The sequence below is a fragment of the Camarhynchus parvulus genome, chromosome 1 (genome assembly GCF_901933205.1).
Source record: "Camarhynchus parvulus chromosome 1, STF_HiC, whole genome shotgun sequence".
Taxonomy (NCBI): Eukaryota; Metazoa; Chordata; class Aves; order Passeriformes; family Thraupidae; genus Camarhynchus; species Camarhynchus parvulus.
In genome coordinates, this window is record NC_044571.1 from 111,908,193 (window position 1) to 111,935,947 (window position 27,755).

Here is a 27,755-nt window from a genome sequence, read left to right on the forward strand (position 1 = left end):
GTTTTGCAAATGTTAGCACATTAGAAGTCGTTTATTCTCCTGTTTATTTTTTTCTCTTCTTGATTCCTGTTCCAAACTAGCAGGCATCACCTTAGAGTAGAAGCAGCTGCTGTGGTGGGGACTGCATCTGTGGGGAGAAGATTAAAAGCACCAAGATGTGTGTTCAGCAACTTCTGTAAATGTCAGATTTGAATTTGTTTCTGCATGTAAGTCAAAATCTTCAAACCTAGAAGACATCTCTTGCTCCAGAAGGACTGGGACTCTGCTTTGGGGTATGATGGAGAACTGGAAAAAATCTGGTCTTTGATGCAGAACTTTGTTCAACCTCAGCCTAGGGAAGGAGCTGTTCAAGGTGACAAACCAACAAACCTATAGAAAATACCACCTTGATTAACAGCTATTTTTAAGATTATGTTTTAAAAAAATACAAATCAGTCTGGCAAGCAGGTGATGAAAGTTTTCTGAATGTATTTTCCAATGTGTTTGTGTGGGTTGATATTTCCTTTCTGCTACAGTTCAGGATGAAGATAGCTCTAGAAGGACAGGAAGCACACAAATGACCCAGTGCATCCTCTGTTTCTACCAGAGGATGGAATTTTTTTAAATTAAATTAATACAAAGCGTTCTAAGCAAAATTAGAAGCTTTTGAACAATGATGAGTCTAGAAAAGTCAAATATGCACTGATTATGCAATTTTTTTTTCATGGAATAAAGAAAAAATAGTTGTCTCATCTTTCTGTGTTTCAGTACTTCACCCACCCATGGTTTTTTATAGCGTTTTGTCAATAAAATACTCTCTTTAGTTTTAAGACAGGTCCCTGGGTTTTTCTTCTCTGTGAACAGGCATTGGATTGTATATTATAATTTATTTATTTTTACAAATACTAATAAATTTTAATGAATGTTTTTATTTACAGAAAACTTTCAGTATGCAAACTATATCCCTTTAAAATGCTCTGTAAACTAGGTGAGGCTTAATGGATCAAACCCAAGTCTTCTGAGCCCTGATGTGTCATCAAAAGTTGATAAACATTCTTAATCCTTAGGAGTGTTCTCCCACACTTCCAAACATTTTTGTGGGTTGAGATTTATTCATGTGAGTCTTGCGCAGATCTTGGGACTCCATAACAAATCCAAAGCATCCTTGGTAAAATATAGTGAGTTTTTAATGGGTAATAACAGCTTTCTGTTCCCCTTTGGTGTTTATCACTTACAGCAAGAAGAAGAGTAAAATATATATATTCTGCCTCTTGGTGTGCAATAATTTTTAACAAGTGCTGTTTTAAAAAGAATATGCATCTCTACTGCTAACAAATCTTCTATTTCATTCTTTTTTTTCCAAAATAGTATGTTCAAAATATCTCAGTCTTGTCTGTTATAAAGCTTTGGCAAGTGTGTGGATTAAAATATTGTTTTAGATGATAAAACAGAAGACAATTATGGAGATTAATGGGTTTCTGCAGCTTCTCAAGCTACCAGTCTTCCAGGTGACTTTTATGAGGGAAATATGTATTTAGTCCAGCATTTATTTGAGCTGCAGTGCATGAAAACTTGGTCAGCTCTCAAATGAAGGACACATGACAAGGTGTACCTTTCACGCTTTGGGTTGTTTATTAATGACATCAGCAAACAGAGAATGATGTATGATTAAAATCTATTTTTGGTAGGCACTGATTATTAGATGCATTTCTTCAGACTTGAAACAGATTGAGATTCTGGGTATTTTCTATCTTCAGAATTTGTATTGAAAGAAGACAGAGTACAGCAAATAGGGCCCATAGCTGCTACAATAGGTCATTTTATGTATTTTTCATTTAATTCTATTCACTATCCTAATTAGAGTACAGAAAAAAAGGCATTTCAAATGGAACTTGTTTTACTATTCCAGCCTTGCTCTTGTGAAATTTGGGAACAGGACAGCCTGCAAAGACCAGTGTCATTTACAGTTCTATTAAATTAGTCTTTGTATGTTTGTATGCACACAACACAGTAGCTGTGTGTTATTAACGAATACAGTGAAGCTGCTTTTTAATATGTACTTTATTTTCTTTTCTCCCCCCAACCTTTTTTTTTTAAGTCTAGTAAAAATTCATTTCCATGGGGATAAGAAAAATGAAAAAGCTCAAATTCCCTGTAATTTGTACTTTTCCAAATGTTTGCTGTAGTCCTTCCCCAGTCACTGGGCAAATATTCTTGAGATAATATATTGTTCCATATCTAAATATAGCCAGATGTTTTTTGTTTGAGAGCATATGAAAACATTGACAGTACTTTTAACTTTAGAAATAACATATTTGTTTCTTGTAACTTCAGAAAACAAATCACATGGAAGTAAATATTGAGCAAACCTTTTAAGGGCACAAGGCCTCTATTTCTGCCTGAAATTGTAACCTCCTAAGCCTAAATCTGACAACGGGTTTTGCTTGTTATTTGGTAAAAAAGAAAAAAAAAATGCAGTGGGTTTTTAGTTTCTTTGGACTGGGTAGATGTTTAAATATTTTGGTTCTCTCATTTCCCTGTTCTTGTGCTGTAAGTGTTGCATAAAAAAATTAGATTAAGCAAAATTAAAAGGTAGATTTTAATTTTTCTGCGTGTCATAGACATTTTCATTTATGTAATTCCCACTTTATGTTGGCTTTCCTGATGTGCAGAACATAGGAAACAGAGGCAGGTCTGTTTTGAAGAGGGTCTTTGCAGCTACGAGCGGTTCCAAACCCATTCAAAGGGGTTTTGTCTTGTTTGTACTTGCTGCAGAATTAGACCTGCTTATTAAACAGTCATGAGTCAAGGCTTCAAGGCTCTCTGGGAGCTGCAAGAGCCAAGCTCTATTCTCTGCTATTTTGATACAATAAGAAAACATTCTTTTCTTACAGCTTCTGATTTCATGGACTAGTAGGTTTTGCTATAAATGGTGTAGCTGTGTGTCTGCTTTTGAATTCCTCTCCTAGAGGAAGGATAATGCTAACAGTAACTACCATATCCAGATTTCTTTTCTTCTTTTCAAAAGGCCATGCTCAATGTCAGTATTTCTACAGCAATTTATTTCCAGCATTTCCCTGTGTTTATTTTTACACTGCAAGCTGCACACAATGGTCTGAGAAACTTATTTCAAACAAAAAACTTGCGCTTTCAGAAAGCTAACAAGAAATCTTAGGCTCCTCAAAATAGAGTGGCACAACAATATGTGACTGGCAGCTAGGCCACTAATGACAGTATGGTGATTCAAAGCTGTAATAGTTTTAAATAGTCTGAAAATAGAAAGCTTGGATTTGGAGGATTTGTTATGTGTGTGAAGAAAAAAAGAATATAGAAAAACCTATGGTAATCTATTTCAATCAAAAGCTTAGGCTGGGGTGGTGGTTGTGATCTGGTCATGGAAGGTTTACTGCAGATAAATAACTTGCTAAAAGGATTGCATCTTCCTTTTTTAAGGAAAGGGTGTGTGGGGGATAAAGACAACTCCAGGCAAGTGTATTAAACATCCAGATAAAGGAGCCTGCTAAGTTCACCCTCAGAAACAGCCTCCTTTGCTGTTGTAGGAATGCCCAGTCTCTCTGAATTTGGGTTGTAAGTAGGTAAAGAAAATATGGGCTGTGTATTGCTGGCACCTCATAAATGCTGTGAATGGCATTCACAACTGGTGTGATATCCTTTAACTGCAGTAAATCATCTTAACCATGATGTCAGGATTTTTATCCTAAATATACCTGCCATACTTCCATGAAATATCTGGCTTGCTAAATTTTATCATCTTTTGAATCCAAAAAATAGTATATAAGCAATGTATATCTTTAGTGCTTTGTAGGTTTGAGCAACTGGTTTGGCTTGGGTAAAGAGTAGATTTACTGAAATCCAACATGAATTGGCAGAGCTTTCATTCATGTGTCATCTGTCTCATATGTGGAAAGAAGATGGAATGAATGACTGAATGATATTGGTTTGAGTTCTGCATCAAAAGATAATATTCCTTAGGTAACTTGTTCTTCTATTTTCAAGAGTTCAGCTGCTCCAACATTCCTTGCCTGGATTCTAGCATCAGAATATTTAGATTTCATATTTCCTCATGGAAAAAGCTCATTGGGGGTGTTGTTTTTTCACAGGCTTCTCCCTGGCAGATTGAATTTCTTTCAACTGCTGCAAGGCTCCCACATCTGATTTTATAGCGCCAAGGTCACATGCTTCACCTGTTCTTTCCTTATTTGTTTCCAAGTTTCTGGCTTGTTTTAAAATTAGGGATTTTCAGTGGGCTGCACCTATATCACAGCACCTTTTCCCTCATTCACCTTTTCATGAGGAGATATGCTCCAGTAATTTCTCCAATCTACTGGTTCAGTTTCTTGCTGAATCAATGTGCAAATAAACAATGATGGTGTGCCACACATGTTTCAGCCACTTGGAAAAAAGGTCAAAATTAGACAAATGAATCTATGCAAAGCAACTGGCTCAGCTGCATTTCATCTCTTACTGAGCCAAAGAAAACAATTACCATGACATGAATAAAGGGAATAAAATCTGAAGGGATTTTACCTGGCCTCTGCAAGACACAATTTAAACTTGTTTTTCAGTACAAGCAAAGACATTTTCAGTGGGATGGACTGTCAATACAGCTCTAGCACCCTAGAACCTGTGGAAAGGTAAAGTCACAAAACCTAGCATGCAACTATATGGTGTTAATAATGCTGGTCTTACCTCTGTGCAGCTGAAGACGAACTTTAAAGGTATTCAAATCTTGTGCAGAGATCATTTCATGCTCTGCTGCAAAGCTGTGAAACAAAGGGACTGCTCAGCTACACAGAAGCCCACTTGGATCTGCATGGGAAGTTTAGGTTGACAAACTGTAATTACCTGAGGTTGAATCCAGCCATGACACTGAGATTAACAATTTTGCACTTAGCAGGAGAGCCATGGGAACACTACCAGCATCCATAAGTGGCTGGGATCCTGGTTTTTCACCTTGTGTTTCTTCTTCAGAGGGAGATAATGTTATATCCCCACTGACACAACAGAAATTGAGCTCCCAGGCCCCTCTGTCTCCTGTGCTTGCCTCACTGTCATAGGACACAGGAGGAGTGCAGGTATTTTGCACCCTGGGAATCAGACTGTGCAGGCTGAACATGAATTTTGACTCCCACAGCTGTGCTGAAAGCAAAGTGGAAGTGGTGGAGTCTCCATCCCTGATGGCATTTCAAAAACTTGTGGGCATGGCCCTGAGGGGCCTGGCTTGGAGGTGGACTTGATGCTCTTAAGGGTTTTCTTACAACTTCAGCAATTCTAATGTTCAGAAATCCTAATTCAGCAGCTAATCAGCTGGGTCAGTGATGATTCAAAACAAACACAGTGTGAAAACAAAGTAGGTTTAGTGTATTGAACCTTAACTGTCTGTAGAGTTTTACATGCTTTGCTAAATTGAAATTTCATACGCAGAGAATACCTGCAATACCACAGTGGCTTCTCAATCCCTTGCTTTTGTGATAACTTCCTTTCAAGAGGAGAAAATAAAATGTAAACTTAATTGCTTAAACTTGAAAAATGCTTTTCTTTGAAGTCAATGAAGCACAAAGATGAATAGTTTATTACTAAAGGGAATTTAGCTCTATTTACAACTGCTTGTACTGTGAAATTGGTTATTTGTGATCTCTAAAGACTTGCTTTCTTTTCAGGGATATTTCTCTGTAGCTCAGACTACAGTGGAAAGCCAGACTGTAAGAAAATTACAGACTCTAGGACAGCCTGTTTCAATTTTTATGGAAAATAAATATGGAGCTTTACCAGCTTGGGGATTCAAAGCAGGGAACTTGTTAAAAATCACTGAAATGTAAACTACCCAACTCTGATGGTTTTAAAAGCAGTTACTCTGAAATTCTGGATAAATGCTGTTCTATTTGTGCCTGCTACCTCATTTACATCTCCAGCACTGCCAGACCAGCTTTGAAAAACAGTCCTAAACACAGACATAGCAAAGTCAGTTTGGTGTGATGGACAAATACATCCCACACCAAGTTCTCAATGTATTTGTGAAACTTGTGATCGCTGTCTGGTGACCTCCTGCACACCAGAAATGTAGGCCAGTGATTTAGCACATGCACATGGATTTCTCAGCTGTTCTGGAAGTTCCCAGCTAAGCTGGCCAATTAAAATTGGAATTCTTCCTTGTGCAGCAGGATACACCAAGATTTTCTGGTTTATCAGAATTTTCTGGGTCATCCTGACACATAGAAGGATTGTGTTCACCTCTGACCAGCTTTGCTCCAGAACATGTTTCAAACTGACCTGAATTCAGGGAAGATCAGTGGAACAGGGAGATTCTCTTACCCAAAGAGACAGAAAGGGCCTGATCTTCAGTTCAGCTCTGGCAAGAACTAAAAGGATCATCTTTGCATGGTTTTTTTCCAATAGAAATGTGTGGATGTGGGGATATTGGAGGAGGTAAGAAAGCTGACACTTCCCAAATAGCTTTTGATAGCTTGATAAGTGGGATGATATAAAGAGGGTAAAACCACTAAAATAGCAGAGCAGGGAGACTGCTGAGGCAGGAGGCACATTCCAGGTCTCTGTTCTTGAGAACAGGATGTCTTTAGCAAATAGCTCAACTCTGCTAGGAAAAATATTGAAGGGCTACTCAAAAAACTTTTTTAAGATAAGACATTCCTGGTTTCAAATGCAGCTCTGAAGGCCCAGAATGGGTGATGAGGATTTCTGGTTAAATGTTTTAAACATAGGTAGAACTAACTGTGGTCTGGATTGCAAAGAAAATGAATTTGTTTTATCTGTGAATAGGAGGTCAAACTAAATGCATGGTTTCTAGCATACTCACCCAATTATTAGTCTCCATAATCCTATTAAGACTAATAGTTTCAATAATACTTCCTAAATTAACTGAAAACATCCATCCTCTAGGTGTACTCATATTCTCTGTGTGTCACACATGCATTCAAAGGACCTGAAGGTCTTGGTTTTTCTGTGAAACAAGAAGCTGTGATGTTTAGCCACATTTCTATGAAAGACTGGTACAGCAGGATTCATGCAAGATGTGCAGCTACTTAGATCATACTAATAACCCCATTTTGGTACAAAAAAAGTTAAAAATGCATTAAACCATCTATATAATGTATTTTCAGGGCCACCAACTGTCAATATGTTGTCAGTTTATTATATTTTAATTAACCCAATACATGAAAATGATGGCATCTGAAATCTGCTTTTGAAGACCCAGAGAACCACTATTGCTTGGGGGTTTTTTTTTGAGTAGATTTTCATCCTACATCTTAGTTTTGGCAAGCAACTCCCTTGTTTCAGTTCTGAGAAGATGGATCATGTTGCCAGCTCTGTTTGGCCTTAGCCCTGTGCTGTTGTGAGCACCTATTGGTCAGAAGTCAGTTTTGGCTCAGAAATTGTGCAAATCTGTCAGAGAGAGGTGTCACACCTGTCTGTGGCTGGGTGCTTTGGGCATACTCATTACCAGTACCTCTGTATTACCTGCTACTTATGATCCTCCTGCTGTCAGCCATGGAATTGGAATTTGAAGGCATTTAAACCAAATATTTTACTGAAGTCATGTACCACATTTACAGGGAAGGGTGAAGCAGCTGGAATTACCTTGTCCTCTGAGACACTGCCTGGTGAAGAGGTTAAATGCCACAGACTGCCATATTCAGTTTGCCTGGAGCTCTCATAAGGAAGGTTTTTGCCAACTTGTGTTTCTTGCAGTAGGAGTTATGCCTTAGAAAAGTGATTCTCCTCTCCAATAAGAATCAAAATATTTAGAAGGAAATATGAGGCCATTTGCCAAATGAAAACACCGAAGAAATTCTAAGTTTGCAACTGTTTTGCAACAATTATGTTTCTGTATGCTCAAAATTTAAGCTTCACTTTGATATTTTAGCTGGGGAACTGCCAAAAAAAAAAAAAGGTACAAGAAAAGCATCTGTAATCACAGAGATTACGTGAACCTTTCCATCATGATATTAGAGCTCCATTTCTTATGAAGGCTGCTTTATGAGAGAATATCAGTTTTGTAAGATATAAAATAGGACTGAAGAAAAAAAGAAAATTGAATGTAAGTGACTTCTCATTCATGCACGTGTGAAAATGAAAGAATGTATTGAATACAGCTGAAGGTTTCTCTTGGGCCTATGAGTATCCAATTTTTTTCTTACTTTTAGGTGAAAATTTGCTGATTAAAATTTGCTTGTACCTTCATGCGGATGAGACTGTAAGAAAGTTTGCAGATGGGTTTAGAAGTTCAGGTGATCTTGACATATAGGAGATGTGGATTTTGAAAGGGAGGTTTTGCTGAGGTATAAATGCTCATAAGCACAAATACAGGCTGAGAAGCAGACTTTGTACCAATTCTCCATGCTGTATTATAAAATTAATGTAAATCATCACCACTAATGTGGCAAGGGAAAAAAGTTGGCAAACTCAGAAAACCTAGAAAGCAATGGCTGCAAGGAACATTTGAGTCAGCTTCAATCCTGGAAAAAGAAATTCAATATTGAAATGAGCTCCTCCCTGAAGAGCAAGAGAACAACCTGTTCTCCCCATACACAGCAGAAAGGACAAGAGCAGGTTTTAACAAAGGTTTTCCTAGAATTTTTCAATGCTATAATCACCCCTGGCTCTCTTGTTCCCAAGCTATTCTCAAGTCACAAATTACTTCCAGTGATCAGTTGGATTTTTCTTGTCAAAGGTTTTTTTATTCCAAATAGTTTATAAAACTGTAGAAATGAAGGACAGAACTTGGATTTTGGTGAATCTAATAGTCTATGTGGAAAAAACAAATTCAAATCAATGAGTGGATTAAAAAAAAATCCTAATCTTCCTAAGCAGAAAATTAGGGAAAATTATTTGGGTAATTTATTTGCTGTGAATTATTCACTTTAGCTGGATTTCTAAGTTTTGCTTATTATTGATGTTTAAGTAGAATAATGGTGCAAGATGCAAATGTAATTGTTTTTATTATTACTCTGAACCGGGGTATTCTCTCATTGCTTTAAAAATATGCATCTTTAGATGTACTTTTGAACAGTCAGTTTACATATTGATAGCTGATGATTTTGTACTAAAATCCATGCATTCTCATTCTGTGAATATTGGAAAAGTAAGGGCAAGTAAACATGATTAACTGCAGGCTGTGATGCTAAACATATTCCATTATTCAAGCAAATGTTTCTCTTTCAGCTAATGAGAAATTTATGGATTAGCCTTTTCCTCCTTCCCTGGTGGTTATTCCCTCCTATTGTTAAGAATCTAGGGGATAATATAATGAGATGCTCACTTGGTCACTATCAATAAGACTTCAAATGTTTTTTTTAGGAAGAAGCAGCCAAATTCATCCCAAGTGTACCACCAACAAAATCAATAATGTCACACTAATGAATGAACGAAAACTGCCTACATCACTGAAAGATGTCTGTCTGATCATTTTGATTGAAAACATCTTTTCGTTTTCAAGTATGTTTCTTAATTACATGAAATCTTGCAATATTTATCCAAAAGCTCAGCCTTGAGAAAGAGCCAATCTTTTGAAACTCTGTGTCAGCATATTCATGTCACACACACCTTGCTGACCTCAGGAAGGGGCAGGGCTCAGTTCATGGGTGTAGATTGTTAAGGGCTGAAATGGGAAATTCCCAGAGACTTCCAAGAAGCATCTAATCCTCTCAAAACCAAGCACATCCTTGGAAACCAAGCATTTCCACAGACAGCCTGATTTCATAAGAAAGGTTTAATTTTAAAGTCTTTTCCTCATCATCTTGCTTGGAATTTCATTGCAACACATCTTTAAACAATACTTTAAAAAATACTAGAACTGTGTGCTCTTGCCATTGATATGAGACAGATCTATCATGAATTTATCGCTCATTTTTAATTAAAACTTTCTATTCTGTAAAGCATGAGTCTTAGGCTGGCTGGCAATCATTCAGGCTCTTGGAACAGAAGATCTTAGCAGAGCCTCATAGAAAATTCAGTGAGAACCTCCTGCAGGAGTTCCTTTTCCCACAATGAGATTTCAGTAAATTACTCCATCCCTTTCAAGAGTAATTGCAATAAATCTGGCATAACCAGCAAACATGAAAAATGTCAGCGCATCAGAGTTCATTACAATAGGATCTCCATTGTGGACCAATAATAAATAGTGATGCTCAGATAATGGCCAAAAGAAAATGTAACATCTGAACATTGAAAGAACATAAATAAGGATCCAAACTCATCAAATCATGTTGGGAAGAGGATAAATGGATGCCCTGTGGAGTTTTATCAAAGTGATGGATGAGGGGTTTTCTTTTTTGACTACTGAAATGCAAAGAAATAAAAAATGTATCCAATGCCCAGACTTCCAATGGTCTCTCTGCATTTTCTGCAGCTCTCCCCTTCGATGAATGATTGAGGACTGTGAGCCCAGAATGTGAAGGACACCTGCTCCAGCAGGAATAGTTGAGATCATAATCCAAGCTGTAGAGGTACTTTGGGCATTTAAAGGGAAATGGTCAAGAATTCTTTTGTGGGTTTTGTTTTGCTTTACTTCTCAGTGCTTTTAAAAAATTATGATTTCTGGCATGCATAAGCCTATTTCCTTTTGCTCTCAGTTTGTCCTTGTTTGGAAAGTGTTGGTTCCTTCCCTTCATTTCTTTTTGGAGCATGATTCGATTCTGTATGTTTTTTCTGCAGTGCTGATCCTGTCAATCAATAACAAGCAGTTATATTCATTTTTAATACTATTTTTTGCTCTTTCAAGCAACTCTGTTGAAGCACACTGCAACACATTTCATCTGCAGCACAACACACTTTATTTTAATCTTTCACTGATACCAGCGGATGCACAGAAAACGAGACTTTCTTGCAAATCATAACTGAATAATTTAAAACATGGCCAGATTGTTATTGTGAGCTCATGAAGGAGAAAATTAAAGGTTTAAGGGACAAACTCAATTCTGATCTAAAACTACCATAACATGTGGAGATAATAAAATGTACATCAGTAGTGAAAATTGGTCCAAATATAATTTCTGAATTGAAAGTGTGTGTGGATAATCTTGTGATGACTTTTTATTATTTTTCAGGCTGAAACAGAAGTAATCAAGTCTTATTTGTCAAGGCTGGTTTCTTATTTTGAGCAGCTGAGGGGAATATTTTTTTCTGCAGCTTAGCAGGTGTGTTGAAGGACTTTGATTTTGTGAGTTGTATGGTAGGGTACAGAGACAGGACACCAGACTTGGCTAATAAATATTCTGAACAATTTTGGAAATCTCATTCTTTCTTTATTCTTCTTTATTTATTATTTCCAGCGATTTATAGCTGCTTACAGCCTCAGAAGCCTTTAATTGTTTGGGATGGTGTTTCCTTTGTAGAAATATTACTTTTGCAGTTCTTGTATAGATAATAAATATTATTTACAGTATTTAGTATGCATTGTACCCAGAAAAGATCAAGCACATACATCTATTTCAAACTTTTGTTAAAGTGACTCCACTTCCATGGCTCAACAGAAGTTTGAGAGATGTGATGCCTTGGTGTTTGAATAAAATTGTTCCACCTGAATCCAGGAGGATTGCTTTGCATCTGCAGGAGTTTTAAAACTCAGTTATCTTGTCTCCTTCTCTCTTGTTTGAAATAATAACAGCTTTGTTACTTTTAGAAAATCAGAAGTGATTGCAGAGTGGGGCTGAATGAAAAGCCCTCTTGTCAGGGATCCCAGTGCTGCAGCTGATTTCAGAGCTGACATGCATAATGTCTCAGCAAACTCCTGCTCTAGGCTTGCCCAGGTGTTATGATAATTTTCCTGTCCTGTGTGTGTAAAGATTTTAAAATCCAAACTGGGTTACTGAGATTGCCTGGTCTAATCTCCTGGATGGCAGAACCTTTAAAAATAGAAGCTCTTGATTCCAATAGCAACAACATAATTTTGTTTGGAACTTACACATGCTTTTTTCAATTTTATTTCTGTTTGTTTTTCAGAGTGAAAGTAATCCCTGGAAAATGCACCTTTTCCAAGCTTGTCTCCCTCCTGCCATTTTCTTTCCAATGCTTATAGTCTTAGCACTGGGTAAAATTGCTCCCAATTTTTTTGTTTAATTTTGCCTAGATCAACCTCTAACCTTGTTGTTGCATCTGATTGTGTCACTCATGACAAGTTTCTGGTATTAGAAAATTACTTCTTGAATAAGCAGTTGTGGGCAGTGAGGACTTGCTCATCTGTCTCTTGGATAAAATACAGAATGTGAAGCAGGGTTTCCAGGCTTGCCATTGCTCATACAGGGTGTATGGCACTAAAACCCTCCTCCCCAGCTTTTGAATGCTTCATGCTAAAGTTCACAACCACAATATGTATTTAGGGCTCTGACCTGGTACTTTGTTCTTTAAACTTCGCAATATGACAGAATTGTGAGTAACATGTTGTCATGTTGGCATTGGAAGTCCTTCTGCCCGTGCCAGAATTTAGCCAGGAGATTGTAGGAGTCTGAGGGCACTGCTGTGTTTGTGCTGAGAGACAGATGCAAACCCAGGTCAGTACTGCCACTTCATCCTTTTTCCAGCTTTTATTCCTCAAGTATATTAATATCAAACCCAAATGCAGTCCTTCAGCTTCCAACATGCTTACCACATAGAGGCACTTTTCATGTTTTTTTCTCCCTTTTGCTCTCTGAAGGAAGGGCAGCCACATCTACAGCTTCAGATCTTTATGAAATTTAATTTTTAAACGGTGTCATAGTTCTCAACAGAGAGATCAAACCAGAGTTGCATCAAATTGCATTCTGACCTCAAGGTATTATGCTCAAACTGCAGTCCATGGTGCTTCCCTCATTAGTTTAATGAATGCTACAGCAGTTTGTCTCGGTTGACTTTTTTCATAAATAATTGGAAGTCCTTTGTTGCCGTGGCTTAATATCATTTCATGCCCTATCCCTTAATGATTCACAGCCAATTTGTTAACCCAGAACTCTATTTTCCCTGAAACACTCCTGTCCACAGTGATTATTCCCATAACTGCACCAAGCTGATTGAGAACTCCAGCTCCTGCCTGTGAACCATTACTCCATCTCCATCACAACAGATGCTAGGGAAATTTACTGCTTCACTCTGCTGACTCTTTTTTTGACTAGAAAATTTTGATCAGTTGCTTATTATGTGTACAGAGGGCTTGATAGTAACTAGTTTGCATTACTTGTGTATTATCTTCCTGATCTAGGGAAGTTGCAGACTCAATGTGCTGCCTGCTGACTCAAGCTGAGCAGCTGCCAGTGTGACTGTGGAAAGTGCTCATGCTGAATTTGCTGATCCCACTGCAAGGTACAAGTTGTTGGGTGAGCAGCAGAAGAGGAAAAATAGGCCCTACTTCTCACAGACAAAGCTGCCTTTGCTTTCCAGAGGTGTTTTTTCACTGATGAGCTTCCAGAAACTGCCAAACTTGTGTCCCTGTTGCTATTGTGGTGTACTGTGGATACAGATGCTCAGAACGTGAGATTTATTTGGTTTTAGTAGCATTTTCAAACTTGGTATTTCAGATCAGAAGTGGGCTTTGGGAGGAAATCTTCCAGTGGCTACCACTCACCATACTTAGCCCCATGAAGTGCCCACATGGGAGATTATTTGGACCAGAACAGAGTCAGGCACTTGACTATACCCAGGGATTGTAAAAATCAGAGAAATGTGAACTCTTCTTTATTTCTCCTTTTCGAAGTGTTTCTCCTGGGTGCTTAGATGATGTAGCTAATAGCACCAGTCCTGGAATAATCTGAAAATTTGTAAGATTTTGTGAATATTCATTTTTATTCCCTTAGGGTAGCAATGTGGAGAAGGGCAGTGAAGGTCTCTGGAGTGTTCAGTGCTTTTCTTTTGTACCTAAAAACATTGGTGGTGCCTTTTACAGTATATTGGGTTTCAAGTGGCCTGCAAGAAAGGAAGTGTAGTTGGGAGACTAAGCAACACCTAAAAATGTCTATTTACAGGTAAACAAGTAACAATGTGTCCCTGAACAAGGAAATGGCAAATAATACTCAGCTTTATCTCTGCACAAGTGTGCAGACTTCAATGACCAAGGATGTAACTGAAGACTGATTTAGTGCTAACAGCACAGCAGAAATTGAAGGAAAATAGAGATGCACACTTGCACTCTGTTTGCAGAAATAAAGTCCTCAGCTGAAACTCTCTGTGGCCTTGTGCCCACAAGTATTCCAATTTTTTCTCGGTGACTGTGGTGGAGGAGTGGGGAGGGAAATCATGAAGTGAAGCCACTGGCTTATTATGGAATGTACTGATTCACAAGCAAGGCTTGTAGGTGCCCTGTTCTTGCACACAGCCAGAAAAACAGATTGGTTTGGTGCTGGGGAACACATGGGTTGTGTGCTGGGATCAGATTTAGCATGAACTTGAGGCGTTTAATTTTTAGGAGGACATTTTTCCATATGTTTGCAACTTTTAAATGTGTTTTGTTAGTATAAATCATGTCACTGATTTTTTTGTGACCTCACATATATTAAATTCCCAGTACTCTGAGCAGTGGTCTGGATTTTTGTTAAAAACAAAAAATAGAAAAAGGAACCCCCCCAAAAAAACTCCACAACAAAAATGATCAAAGCAAAAAAATTTTTGTTCACCTATTTTGGATACATCCTTTTCCAACATAACCTAATTTTTCTGTCTGCACTGAATTTCACCAGTATTGCAGCTGGCACAGTTGATCTTAGCAGTAAGTTGAAGAACTGCTTCTCTTTTAGGTGATCTTAAATATACTGTTTTCTTTACTGCAATTTCTTTTTTTTCTTTGTTTGTTTGGGGTTTTTATTTGTTGTTGTTGTTTAATTGTTATTGATGGTAACTTGAAGAATTATATCATCTGTGAAATGGCCAGCACTTAAAAAAATTAAGCTGTTACAGATCTAAGAATTAATAAAAACAAAGCAATTTAAAAGATGTGTACACCCATCCATTCTGCACTCAAGCAAAATAAAAAGCAATGTTTTATGCAGAAAAGCCCACATATTTCACAGATCAGCACATTGCTATTCCTATGCAAAATATTTATAGATAACTCAGTGAGTTTTAAATTCAGCTCAATATGGATTACAGAAAAACTAAAGAAGTTTGAATGAATCAATAAGTTTCTCATTAATACCAGCCTTAGAGTGAGAATATTTTTTATTAATACAAACCACCATGCTTTGTCTACAAATGAACCTGTCATCTCATTTTGGTTTTTGTACTTCTTTCTGCTCAGTAATTATTGATCTAGTAACATGGAAATTCTATGGATTTCCTATATAATACCAGCCATTTTTCTCATGTAGGAGTGGCTGGTTATTTTAAATCAAGCTAATATCATAAAACACAATACAAAATATGTCTAAATTGTGCAAATGGGAACAGGTTTCACTTGTCTAGGGTTTTGACAGACCTCACCTTCTGTGATTGAAGGTGGGATTTTGTGTAGGAAGTGTGATTTTATTGAAATTGCGCTCATGGAAGTGAGTGTTACTTTGGGTTTCTAAGCTCAGAGAGGTAACTCCACAAACACTGCCTATTTCAGGGAAAAAGAAAAAAAGGTTGTTGAGCTGCAATCTGTCTGAGTTACAAGGAAAACTGTTCCAAATGTGCAGCTCCTCTGTTCTGCTGGGTCCAAGCTGAGTGCAAAATCAGGAGAGAGAAAAAGAAAATCACTGGTCTTGTCCTGCAAGAATCTTTGTCTCATGGGCCCACTTGAAATCACTTTTACGTTCATAAGACTGAGAGTTTGACATCCAGTTCACACCTAAACCCCACATTTGATATCGTCTTACAGCACTTCTGCTTTAGTATTTGTCCTTGGTGAATTCCAAGGATGGAATTCATTGGAATGCGTGTCCATTCCTTGGGCATTGCAAGGATGTGTTTGGCACTGGGAATCCTGCATGTCGGCCTGTGCTGATCTACTGTGAGCACTTGTGGGGTTCACTGGTTCAAGGAGTCAGCAAAACTCCTTGACAAGTCACAGAAATAACTCATGTCCATGTCATTCTGGAAGACACTGTAAAAAAATTGTAAAAGGCATTAACAGTAACCAGATCACATATGAATCTGACACATAACATCGACATTCAGCTCCTGACTCACAAAATCAGAGGAGCTGAATCTCAGACTGTGTCCTAGTCAAGAGTATGAGTTCTCCTGTAAGACCTAAAGCCTAAGAGGCTTTTAGTGTTCATGCTTAGGGACTTATATCTTCAAAAATATGTTCTAGAGAGCTCCAAGAGTTATATGCAGTCATCTGCCTTGGATGTGCCCCACAGTGTGGTGGGAAATGGGCCTCAAAAACCAGGGAGAGAATCTTTCCAGAGGGTGAATTTATGACAAAAAATTACTCCTGAGGAACACAATCAGGAGGGAAAATAAGGCATATCTTCTTGTGGTAGCTCTGGGCAAATGAGTGTAGGGAACCTTTTCACACCTGTTAGTGAGATCTGGGTTTGGAGCATGCTTTTGTGAACAAAATTGTTTTGTAGCCATGCTCTTGTCACACATCTGCAGCTTATTGGCAGGCAGAGTGGGCTGTGGGCTGCATGAATGATGCTTTAAGCGCAGAAGTAACCTATGCCTCTTGGTGCTTCCCCTTTGAGGGCTGGGAGGGGGAAACTGAGGCAGGGTGGGGGCAGAGCTGAGAGCTCTGGGCTCTCACTGTCTGGAACAAAGCTGAATATTTTTGTTTACAGACTCACACATCTGCCATATGTTAATCTGCGCTGCACCAGAAGTTACAGAAGTATTTGTGGAAGACATGAACTTGAAAGTCCCTGCCTTTACATATAATTTAGGCAGTGAATTTAGATACCACATTGAAAAGGTAAAATCACACGTAATGGGGGGAAAATGTGTGCTGTGTACACAGCTGGATGTATGTTGTCTAAATAATTCACATGAATATTAGAAAATCTGACAGATTTATAAGTGACTTAACTATTATTTCCATATAGTATTGAAGAAAATATAAATGGAAATATCTCCTTAAGCAGTTTTGAACATAACGATCATTATCTAGAAAATAAATCTCTTAATTAATGTGTCCATTTGTCATTATGTTATCAGTGATAATAACCTAATGAATGAATGTACTGATCCACAGTTCTATTAGGAGCTGCTTTTGATGCCCAGTTCACTCTAATTGCTACGTGTGCAAATGTGTAGCTCTGGCAAATTGCTAAAGACAGGTTGATGTAAACACAGTGTTTGAATTTAGAAGGAGTGACAGACCTAATATAGGAAAATAATCAGAATAGATCTATTTGACAAAGCCAGTAATTATTCATTTGAATACCAATTAGTTCTGAGTAGGTAGGTTTATTCCAGCTCTTTCCTTGGACTTGAGAATTCTTGTATTCCTTTCCCAAATTCTCCAGAAAATTTAAGGCAAAAACTCATAATGCAAAACCAACAAATGCCTGGCACTTGCCTTTTCAGTATTTCTATTTGCTGCCATGCTGCAAATCCACCAGCTCTAACTAGAGAAATTGTTACCCCATTGTTGAATTTAAGTAATAAAATCTACCAACGAGAGACTTCTGCATGTGGGGGACATCAATCCAAGCAGGACAGTGTAAAAAACTGAGGGAAAAACTGAAAATATATTGAAAATGCACCTGCTTTTCTCACACAGTTTATCTCACATTTAGAACTATTGCCTTTAATGTTATTCTTATTATGGTGGAGGCTTCTGATCTTCTTTTATGAGTGACACATCATCTATTATCTATCAGTCAATCAGTCCATCAATCCATCAATCAGCTATTTTTAATAGGAACAAAACACCCTGTTTCCCCTCATATTTCCTCCAGGATTGCCATGGGGACTAAGTTAAATTGATTAAATGGGAACTTCATGATTTTTTATTAGCTCTGAAATGCAAATAAGTGTCTGTACTTTCTGTAACCAAGCATTAGCTGAGCAAATACTAATTTGCATAACTTGGAAAGTTGGAGTATGGGTTGATTGCAAAGCCTGGTGTTGCAGAAGAAAAACTTGTTAGAATAAACTCTCAAGGTTATTTTTTATTCTAGCAACTGAAAATATAGAACTAAGTCAGTAAAACCATGTGAGTTTGTCATTAACCTTATAGAAAAATATTCTCCATCCTGCTTTTAAATATATATATATATATATGAACAAAAAAATTAATCCAAGAGTTTAGGTGAGTTCAATATTTTCATTCTTCTTCTGAAAAGCAATTTATGTGAGACAATTCCTTGATCTGAAATGTATAAGACCTGTTAATTTCTAGTAGAAGTTGACACTAAAAGAGGTTGAATGGTGCAACTCTGTCTCTGCAGAATTTGCTGTCTTTTCTGCCTTGAGCATACATTTGGATTAGGTACAAGTAGAGGTTTTGCATTCTTTTTGCTGGGTGTAATGGCATGTGCCCTACTGACAATGCCTCATTTATTTTACTGTTGGAGCAGTTAATACTGAGAAGAATGTGGATGTTGGAAATAGACACCCTTCAAGGATTTTTTTCTCCCAAACACTTTTAAAGTTTAGGATGAGATTTTTGAAACACGGCACTCTGTTATTTTCAGGCGCTTTATTTCAGGTAAGAATCTTTCGTAAGAATATCATCCTACTAAAGTGAAAAGATCAATTATGATTTAGCAAGGATCAGCTGCATGAAAGAGAGTAAGATGTGAATTCTCTCAAGCTGTTATATTCCAGGTTAGTAAAAGGATTGTTGAAGAATTGGCAAAATTGTATCAGAGAGAGAGGAGCTGATGATGTGTGAGGTGATGGGGTAAAAGAAAAATAATTTCATACAATGGGTCTCTTGAAAGCAGATTTGCAACAGTTGGGCAGATCTGAGAATTTTCAAGGAAATGATGATGAGCCTGAAAGGAATCTCTTTCTGATTTGCATCTGGCTTTGATGTTTTACATCCTAGCAGAAATTTTAAGTTCGATTCAGCAAAACCTTTGTTATTTGCTTTTTTTGCACATTGCTGATGTTTTCTTTTGCAAAGTAGGCAAAATCCAGGAGGAACTGGTTGTAAATGAATCAAATATGTATTTTCCTCTTAACAAGAGGCGTATTTTTTGAATATCTAAAGTCTGGAAAAGCCACACTGAGCTCAAACTCAAACACCTGATTCACATACCAGAAACATCAATTATGCCACTTAAAATCTGATGCACTTTTTGCAATGCTCAGCCATAAAAATAATTAAAAAAAAAGAGATCTACTGCAAGAGCTGTAGTGAAAAAGGTACTGGTTTAGTCCAGTGAGTACATAAGAGTTACGTGTTCATAAATGTGTTTTTGGCTTTTTATTCCTAGGGTTAGTTATAGAAAACTCTGGGCCCTCAGGTGTACAAATCCACCTGCTACCTGCAGCATTTTTCTTAATGAGAGAAGGAGTTAAGTCACTGGAGCTTGAGTACAGGTAAAAAACCACCTTTCTTATATTTTAAGGAAGTGTCACAAAGGGAATTGATCCTATTTGGACACAAATGCCAAGACTACATTGGAAACATTTTAATTTTTTGCAAGGCTGGTTTAGAGCATGGTGTGCATGTCAAGTTAATTAGGTGAAACTTGTGTAACAATGAATGTGTGTTCTCTCTAAACACTGTGACAAGAAAAGCACTCAGAGCTTTGTTCAACAAAGCTTAAGATTTGCTGCTTGTAGAAGGAGTACACCTCAGAGCAGTTGCATTCAATTTTTTCAGTTCAGGTTCCTTTATTTTTGTTCTTTTTGCAGTTCCTGTAAGGAACACTACTTAAGGCATTTAAATCTGACAGCATGTCAGGGGCCATTTAGATCTCTCAAATTGGCAGGACAACCTATACTCTGACTTAAACTTTATTTCATGAGCTCATTAAGAATGAAAATAAACAAACATGACAGGGATTTGCAGGTGACCATGGCTACATAAATGCCCTTTAGCCCTTCCTGCCAAGCCCTGCTTTGACCTAATGCTGCTGCTCCCAGCACACATCAGGGCTCAGCATGAGCTGGGGTAGCCAAAATGCCAGCAGGAATTGAGTGACCACCAGTCCCACAGCATCTTTCTTTTCCTGGTTCAGTCCTTCATGTCTACCCAAAAGCCCCCAACCAAGAGACTGCAGCCTGCTACCTTTGGATAATGTTTATGTGTAGCAAAGAGGACATTTTGGGGAAGAAAAAGAGAAATAATGAGATGCTTTTTTGATAGGTGAAAGCTCAATATACCCAGAATGAGAGTGTAAAGAGATACCACAATCTCATTAAGCAGATGAACACACCAGACATATTTTTAAGCCCAAGATTCAGGAGAGCTAACGACAATCATCCGACTATCCATCACCATTGATAAATACAGGTTCTTGTCCTCATCACCCTGTGTGCAGGGGCTCTCAGTGCTCTCTTTAACTTTCTGTGCCAGAGAGCAGTTTTATTGTCAGTAACAGTGCTCAGCTCTATGTTCACTTTGTGCTTGCCATCCTTCTCTCTCCAGGAGATAGCACTGAAGTCAGGAGAGCCTCCTCTAAGCAATAAAATGCAACCCCAGAGCTTCTCCTGTGCAGAAACACTGAGCACCTGATTCAGTCTCTGCAATCATTGCTGATTATGTGATTTGTATGTCAAAGCAAGGGACATTTGAGACGAGCTGGGCCTCATGAGGGGCACATAAATGAGAGATATTAACAAAACCAACACCAACTATGAAATCTCTTGTTGATAAGAAGTGTTCAGGTACCCTAAAAACTGTTTTTTCTTACCTTGTCCCCCAGCAGAAACCAGTCCTTCCTTCAGATCTGAGCACTTACAAGTATCTTATGGGTTAAAATCAACCACTCCTTCCTGTTTCAAATTTATTTTGCTTATTTATTTATTTCCATCACAATTCCTTTGCTGTCTCTAACTTCTCTTAACTAAACTCAGGCCTGTACAGACAAAGGTAGGAAATTAAACAAACCTGTTAATAAACAGTGTTTTAATTAAAGAGTTCAAAAAAAGTTGGATTCCAGTGAGTCTCACCTTCCGCATTTATGCATATTAACTACCCTAAATTGTCTCAGATTTTCTGTGAAACTCCAAAGAACAGAATTAAAACAAGAACATCTAAGAGATTTTATCCTTGAAATATTAATTATTAATGACATATTAAAATTCCTATGCTTTCTATTAAAATTTCTTTAATCATCAAGACTGCAGAACAAAGAAGTGCCTCTGTAGTTGAAAATATTATACAGGTGGTTGTTTCAAAAATCTGGAGAATTCTAAGAGATATATATAGGTGATTTTAAAAACATCTTTTTGCAATCTATTCATTTCCTCAAGGAGTGGGAATGAGTGGAAAATTGTTTACATGGCTGATGTTGTCCTTGCACACCGCAGTGTTGTCGTGTTGAGGTGATGAAAGTGAAATTTATCCATTAAACTGCAACTGCAGGCTCCATTTGCTGGGGTTAGGAAGAAAGGGGGGTTAATTAATGTCTGTATGCCCATGGATTTCAATTACTGCTTTAAATTCTATCTAAATTTTTTTTGTGTGTGGTTTTTTTTTCTGAGAACAAGTCTATAAAAAAAAAATCACATCTGATACATTCATTCCTGCAAGATGATTAGTGCCTTCATTTCTCATCAAAGTCATTGCAAAATGAATGAATGCAACAGATTAAGAAATTGAATCTTAAATTATTCATTCATTATTCAGAGGACTGGGAATCTCTGAAGTAGCCAGGACGATTCATAAGGGAAAAAATGCAGGATACTGTGGTAATTACTCCAATTTTGGACGTGAACTTCAAGTGGCAAGGTCAGATCACCAACAAACTGAGCAACCTTGAGAACTGCAAGAAAACTGTGTCAGACTATATGATTGAAATAAAGCTGTAGATAAATATATTTTAGTGCATATTTAGTTTAAAGACACAAAGTTTGGGGAATTCCTTTCAGTAGTTAAAACTGAAAAATTAATTGAAAGATAGTTGGAGATGGAATCAGTACATCTACAAGGTTAATCTCTGTTGTTCAGTATCTTTTGGCAGCTGTAAAATAGAGCCAACACAATATTTATTTATGAACAGCTTAGGGAATTGAATTTTTTTAGTTGGAATAATCATATAAAGGCAGATGGAAGTACAGAAAGTTAAATTAAAAAAAAACAAAAAAGTGGATGGAGTGATTGAGGACAAAAATAAACTGAATACATCAGCCCTTTCAAAAGAATGCTTCAATTATGGAGATCCATGACTGGAGAAGGCACATAATATAACATTAATCTGATAAAATTTGGTATCCACTTAATGAAATTCTTTCTTCTTCTGTCTTGCAAAAGGGAGAGCTCTTTCCAACCCAGATTGTAGGAGGAAGTTTTTATCATCATCTCATTCAAACCCTTAGAATCATTTCAGGTTATTCCTATTAAGGACTTCTGTCTGTATGTATGTGTGTCCAGTTGTAATTCCATAGGTCTCGACAACCCTGATCCAAACTTCAGGGTCAAACTTCAGGTTTTAAGGCCAGGACATTTTTCAGCAGTCTGTGAATGCAAATCACCCTTTTCTCCAAGGTTTTCTTATGATGTGGGAGAAAAAACCCCATTTGGATCATTAATACAGAAAATTACTGATCTTGTCAATCTTTAACAGAGAAAAAGTCTTTAAGAAAATAAAAACTAAACTTTTATAATCAGTGGTTCACCATGCTTGGAAAAGTAGAATTAATATCTTTAAGATGAAGTTTTTACAATGCATTTAGAGAATTTTATGCTACTTTTAGCATCACCCAGACCTGTAATTGTAATTGGAAAATAAATATTTCTTCATAGAAAAATTGTTTAGGGCACTGAATGCAAATAAAATACTGGCAATTTAACATATTCACTGATATAATTATTTTAAAAATACAGACAGTTTGCAGTTTCACAGGCAATTCTTGCACTAAAAAAAAAGTGAAAGACAAGAAAAAAGGCAGCTATTTTTCATAAGGGAGAAGAAGAATCAGTTAAAGCATAAAGGTTAACTTGATTGACCTATCATTCCTGGTAATATGCTGAAATTCATGGTTGAACAAAATATTTGTTTGCATCCAGAAGACAAGGAGAAGATAAGAATCCATATTCATTTATCAAGAAAAAAGTCACTTGAGACTTACTTAATTTCATTCTAAGACAGAATCATAACTCATTGGAAAAAGGAGAAGAAATAGATGTCAGAAACCTGATAAAGTTTTTGGCATTTTCTCAGATGACATTCTTATCCACAACATAGGGCAAAATAAATAACATAGGAAAAAATGTAAGTTCTGAGTGAATGTATTTAGAATTCCAGAAGGAGATAATCATTGAGTTTTGCTGTCAAAATGGAGAGATGCCCAAAATGAGATTGAACAGATTTCATAGTGGCTTAAAATTCTGAATGACTTGGGTAGGGGAATTTGGAATATGGAATTTGTAGGTGAACTGTACCTAGGGATGCTTCAAACACAGTGGAGAACAAAATTCAGATTCAGGATGACTTTGCTGAGGTAGAGGAAGGCACCAAAAGTGCACAGTACAGTAAGGGAAAGGTAGAAATCCTAGGAAACAATTATCTGTGACAATATATTGGAAAATGCCAATTTTGCAGGAAAAAGGTACACAATTATCAGGTGAACACATGTTAACAACACTGTGTTCTTGCAAGAACAACAGACAATATAATGATGTACATAAGTGGGCCCATCTATGCAAGGCGTGAAAAATAATCCTTTTGCTTCACTTATTTCTACATCCTCAGCCTCAGCTGGAATTCAGTGTTCACCTTCCTGGAAAGATGTGGAAAACTGAAAACATGACCAGTTTTCCTCTCCTTCCTCCTTTCTTAACCTTTTGTTCTCTAACTTTTGTTACTTTATTTCCCTGGTCTACTGCTTAGTCATGGCCATGCTTGTTGCTTTGGCTCCTCCAGCCCCCAGACCTGCTGGGTGACAGCACAGAGCAATTCCTAAAACCAGAGAATTGGGATTCCTGCCTGATCCTTGCTGGATGCTTTCTCTGATCAGCTTCAGAAGAAGGTGATGTTTGAGCACCTGCAGCCAAGGGGTCTCTCCTCCACCCTGAGCAGTCAGAGCTCTTCCCTGGCCTTTAATGTATATTAGAATACAGGCCTTAATAACTGAGTAGCCTTTCAGGGGCAATATTTACAGAGAAAAGCCTGGGAACACAACTCAAGCAGACTTCTCTCCCTTTAAATAGCTCCACAGATGGAAACTTACATGAAAAGGGTGTAACTGGGCAGAAAAATCATCCTTTCCAAACTGGCTAATTAATGTCACTTGTTAATCCTGGTTGCAGCATGTTTAATTGAGTCTTATTTCGTTGATTAATGCTAAATGAGAATTAACTATTTCTGACAGCCCAGCAGCACCCTCAGCACTGTGCTCCTGTCTCACTGCATTTGTTTCATCTCCTGAGGGCTGTTCTCAGGCAGGTGAGAGCCTCTGAGTGCCCAGCTGGGAGAGCAGAGCCCATCATCCCACATCCATCCAGAGCCCTGCAGGGGCAGCTGCTGCCTCACACCAGCACCTCCAGACTTGGAAAACTTGGAAAACTCCTCATCTAAGCAGATGGAGATCTCTCACATCACTACCAACCATTTCACTTCTGCTGCAGCTGCCCTTGTTCCTTGCCAAACTAATGCTCTTCTTTTCTGTTGTCATTAATTGCATTTTTTGTCATTTATGTATTCTTTGGAAAAGACAATTTTCACATTATTGACAAGGAATTTTGCCTCTATTTGTTGAAATGTTTCACCTGACAGTAGGAAGACTTTCCTCAGTTTGTCATTCAGCATACAGTAATTTCCCCCTTATATTCTGGGTTTCTTGAAATGAGTTGAAGTCTAAAAATATTTCTGACAGAAGCAGTTACAGCAGACATCTTAATTATTATGTTTCCAAGGGGATGACAGCCAGTGTAAGGAAAGCTGACTTGTATTCCTGCAGCTTTGTGCTTTTTATACTGGAACTTGAGGCTGTTATAAATTACCTGGGATGGGACAGCCATGAACCCCTTACATCACATTTATACCAGGTGCCACGTTGAGAGGGCTTACCCTATCCATTCTTATTTTATTTCTGTGCTATTGAACTTGTTGATGAGCACAGACATCTCAGGTAGATATCCAAACATTAAAAAACCGTTATAAAACATGATAAAAACCATGATAAAAGCAGCTGCTCTGCACCCTGATCCCCTACAGTGATTGCAGGCAAGGCAGGGCTCAGAGACAGGGCAGAGGAGCAGCTGTTCAAAAAAACCCCACCTGTTTTCCTTGATAACCACTGTTTGATTTCTAGGCACTGCTGATTTTACCTGTTGCCAAATTATTTTCATCTGTCAGGGCATGGGAGTGCTGCACCTGCTGCCTCCTGGTTAAATGTAAGAGGAGGAGTTCCTCACATCCCACACTGTGCAGCTTATAGGACAAAAAACATAAAGAGGAAAGTAAATTTAAAAATAGACCCTGCTGGTCAGGTGTTGTGTTGTATTACACAGAAATTTAATTGTTCAACCAGTTCAGCAGACATTGATTCTTCAGTAAATATATGACAGGAAAAGCAAAAAAGAAAATATTTTATAGCTTAATATTATATAATATTCCATATTAATATTATGTTATATTATATCTTTTAATATTATTAACTATCATATTATTTAATACATTATGCAAAAAGAAAAATATTTTATAGTTTTATATTATATTATTAATATCTGGATTATTCTGCTAATCCTGAACTCCTCCTAAAAGAGGGAAAAATAGCTAAAAGGGGTAAACAGGTCAATGCTAAAATGGACTTCTTATATTATCAATGAAAATAGAGTGATCTCTGTATAACTTTGAATAAATTTATTACTGGAGAAGGAAAGGATGATTTGAAAAAATTGCTATATCGTATTTTATGTAAAGGCTTCTCTGCAATTTTGAGCAGCAAGCAGTTGTCAACAGCAACAGAAACATCACAATTGTAAAACAAATACTGACAGTCAGTAATTTGCAACTAAGATATCTTGATGTCTGATTCTTTCCAGCTGTTAAAAACTAACTTACTCACTTGTCACTCAATTCCCTGATGTTTTCATCAACACTGCCTTCCATGAGCTTCCTGAAGCTTGCTTGCCTGACTATTCAGTAAGATATTAAGTCTGTGTACTGAGTTTTTGAGTGTATGAGCTGTTAGGTTTCTTTTAGTCCTAAAAAGGAATGGCTTGATGGGCACACATTTAATTTTAGATGTCCCTGTAAGGATCTGCAGACCAGCAGCAGGAAAATTTCAGAGGTAAATGTAAGAATTGATAACAGCACAGAGATCACCACTCCTGAAATTTCCAGGGAACCCCAACAAGTCTTTTTGTAGATGCAACTTCTAGTATCATGAACTTGAGAAAAATTAAATACCAAAATGTTAGAAGCTGTTAAGGGTAATTCAGGGACAGGATCCCATGCTGCTGAAAGTTCACCTGAAATATCTGAGAGGGGTTAGCCCACAAATGCAGCAGCTTTTCTGAACTAGAAGTGGGTAATTAGACTTAATGAATGACCCTATTTCCAGTAATGTCTAAAGAACTGACATTTCCTCAGATGTCAAGTTTAGTATTTCCAGAGCAAGAAGGTTTTAAAAGTATTTTAAGATTGATTTTGCAAAGATATGTTTTATTAGAGAGAAAATCTTACCTTACTGGTGTTCCCAAGGTACTCGTAATTTCCATACTCATGTTGTCCATCATATTTCACCATCTCCAAAGTACCATGACAGTCTCTCTGTAGACCCTTCTCTGATGTCTCTGAGTGGTAAACTAGAATTTCATAGAGAAAACCAGGCAGGAAATAAGTTCCAAAAAAATACTAAGAGCTGTAATTTCTATACAGCCGGATCCCATGAGTTGCAGTTGTGGTTTATAGAGTGTGTGAAGTTTGAGGAAGACTTAAACAGAACCACACTGTGGTTTCTGAAAACCTGATTTTCTGGATCTCAGCGTATTGCTGCTGAGTGAAAACCTTGTTAGGAGGGGATGTCTGGCTGATGTGGCTGTAAATAAGAATGAACTGAGTGTCAATGTCATGGGACAATCCTGCAATTTTGACAGGGCAGCTGTAGTTACTTGTGCTGACAAAGCTGGGGGACAGGTTGAGCAAGATTTTGGGAAGCTTCAGAAAAATTAATCTACTCAGGGTTTTACTGCAGATTACCTTAAGAGAGTGCTCAAACTGTCCTGACAGATGTTGAGTAAATATTTAACTCATGTGATATATTTAATATATTTTTTACACATATATTCATTTTATCTAATCTGACTTTGCAGTGTTGCCTTTGACTGTATCATGCACAGAAAGGGGAGGCTGGGGAAAGAAAGGTGAAGCTGCATAAAAGAATAATTCATGGTACTTCTGTCTTCATAAAGGCATAATGAGACTTTATAAGAACTCACATATGCATGAAACAAAATGTCTTTAGGGTACCAACATTAATCTTTATTGTTCATTTTCACCAGCCATGAGAAAATCCTATGTGGACCATTATAACCACACATATAATACAACATGTTCTGGCCTCTCTGTTGAGTATAATTTCTTATATTTAGTTAAATTTTAGTGGATTCATTCATGGAGATGCATTTACTGCCTTACTGCAGCAGATGAGAGCTCAGAGACTGAGAATAAACCTGTCTGCATTGAAGAATGGCTTGAGTAAGAGAAAAAAAGGAATTATATCTCTGATCCCTACTGACAGATTTTTTATCTGCCTTTTCAGTTTAAGGTTTCTGACCTGGTGAT

The 27,755-nt window shown here is 37.4% G+C and overlaps 1 long non-coding RNA gene across 1 annotated transcript; it reads right to left on the minus strand.

Annotated features, from left to right (window-relative positions):
- LOC115907205 lies at nucleotides 1-26,720 on the minus strand. The gene is made up of 3 exons (XR_004061020.1): nucleotides 26,655-26,720; nucleotides 4,690-4,763; nucleotides 1-127 (listed from the first exon to the last, which is right to left on the minus strand). It is a non-coding gene; the product is annotated as an uncharacterized LOC115907205 (long non-coding RNA).
- Nucleotides 26,721-27,755: the final 1,035 nt, after the last annotated feature.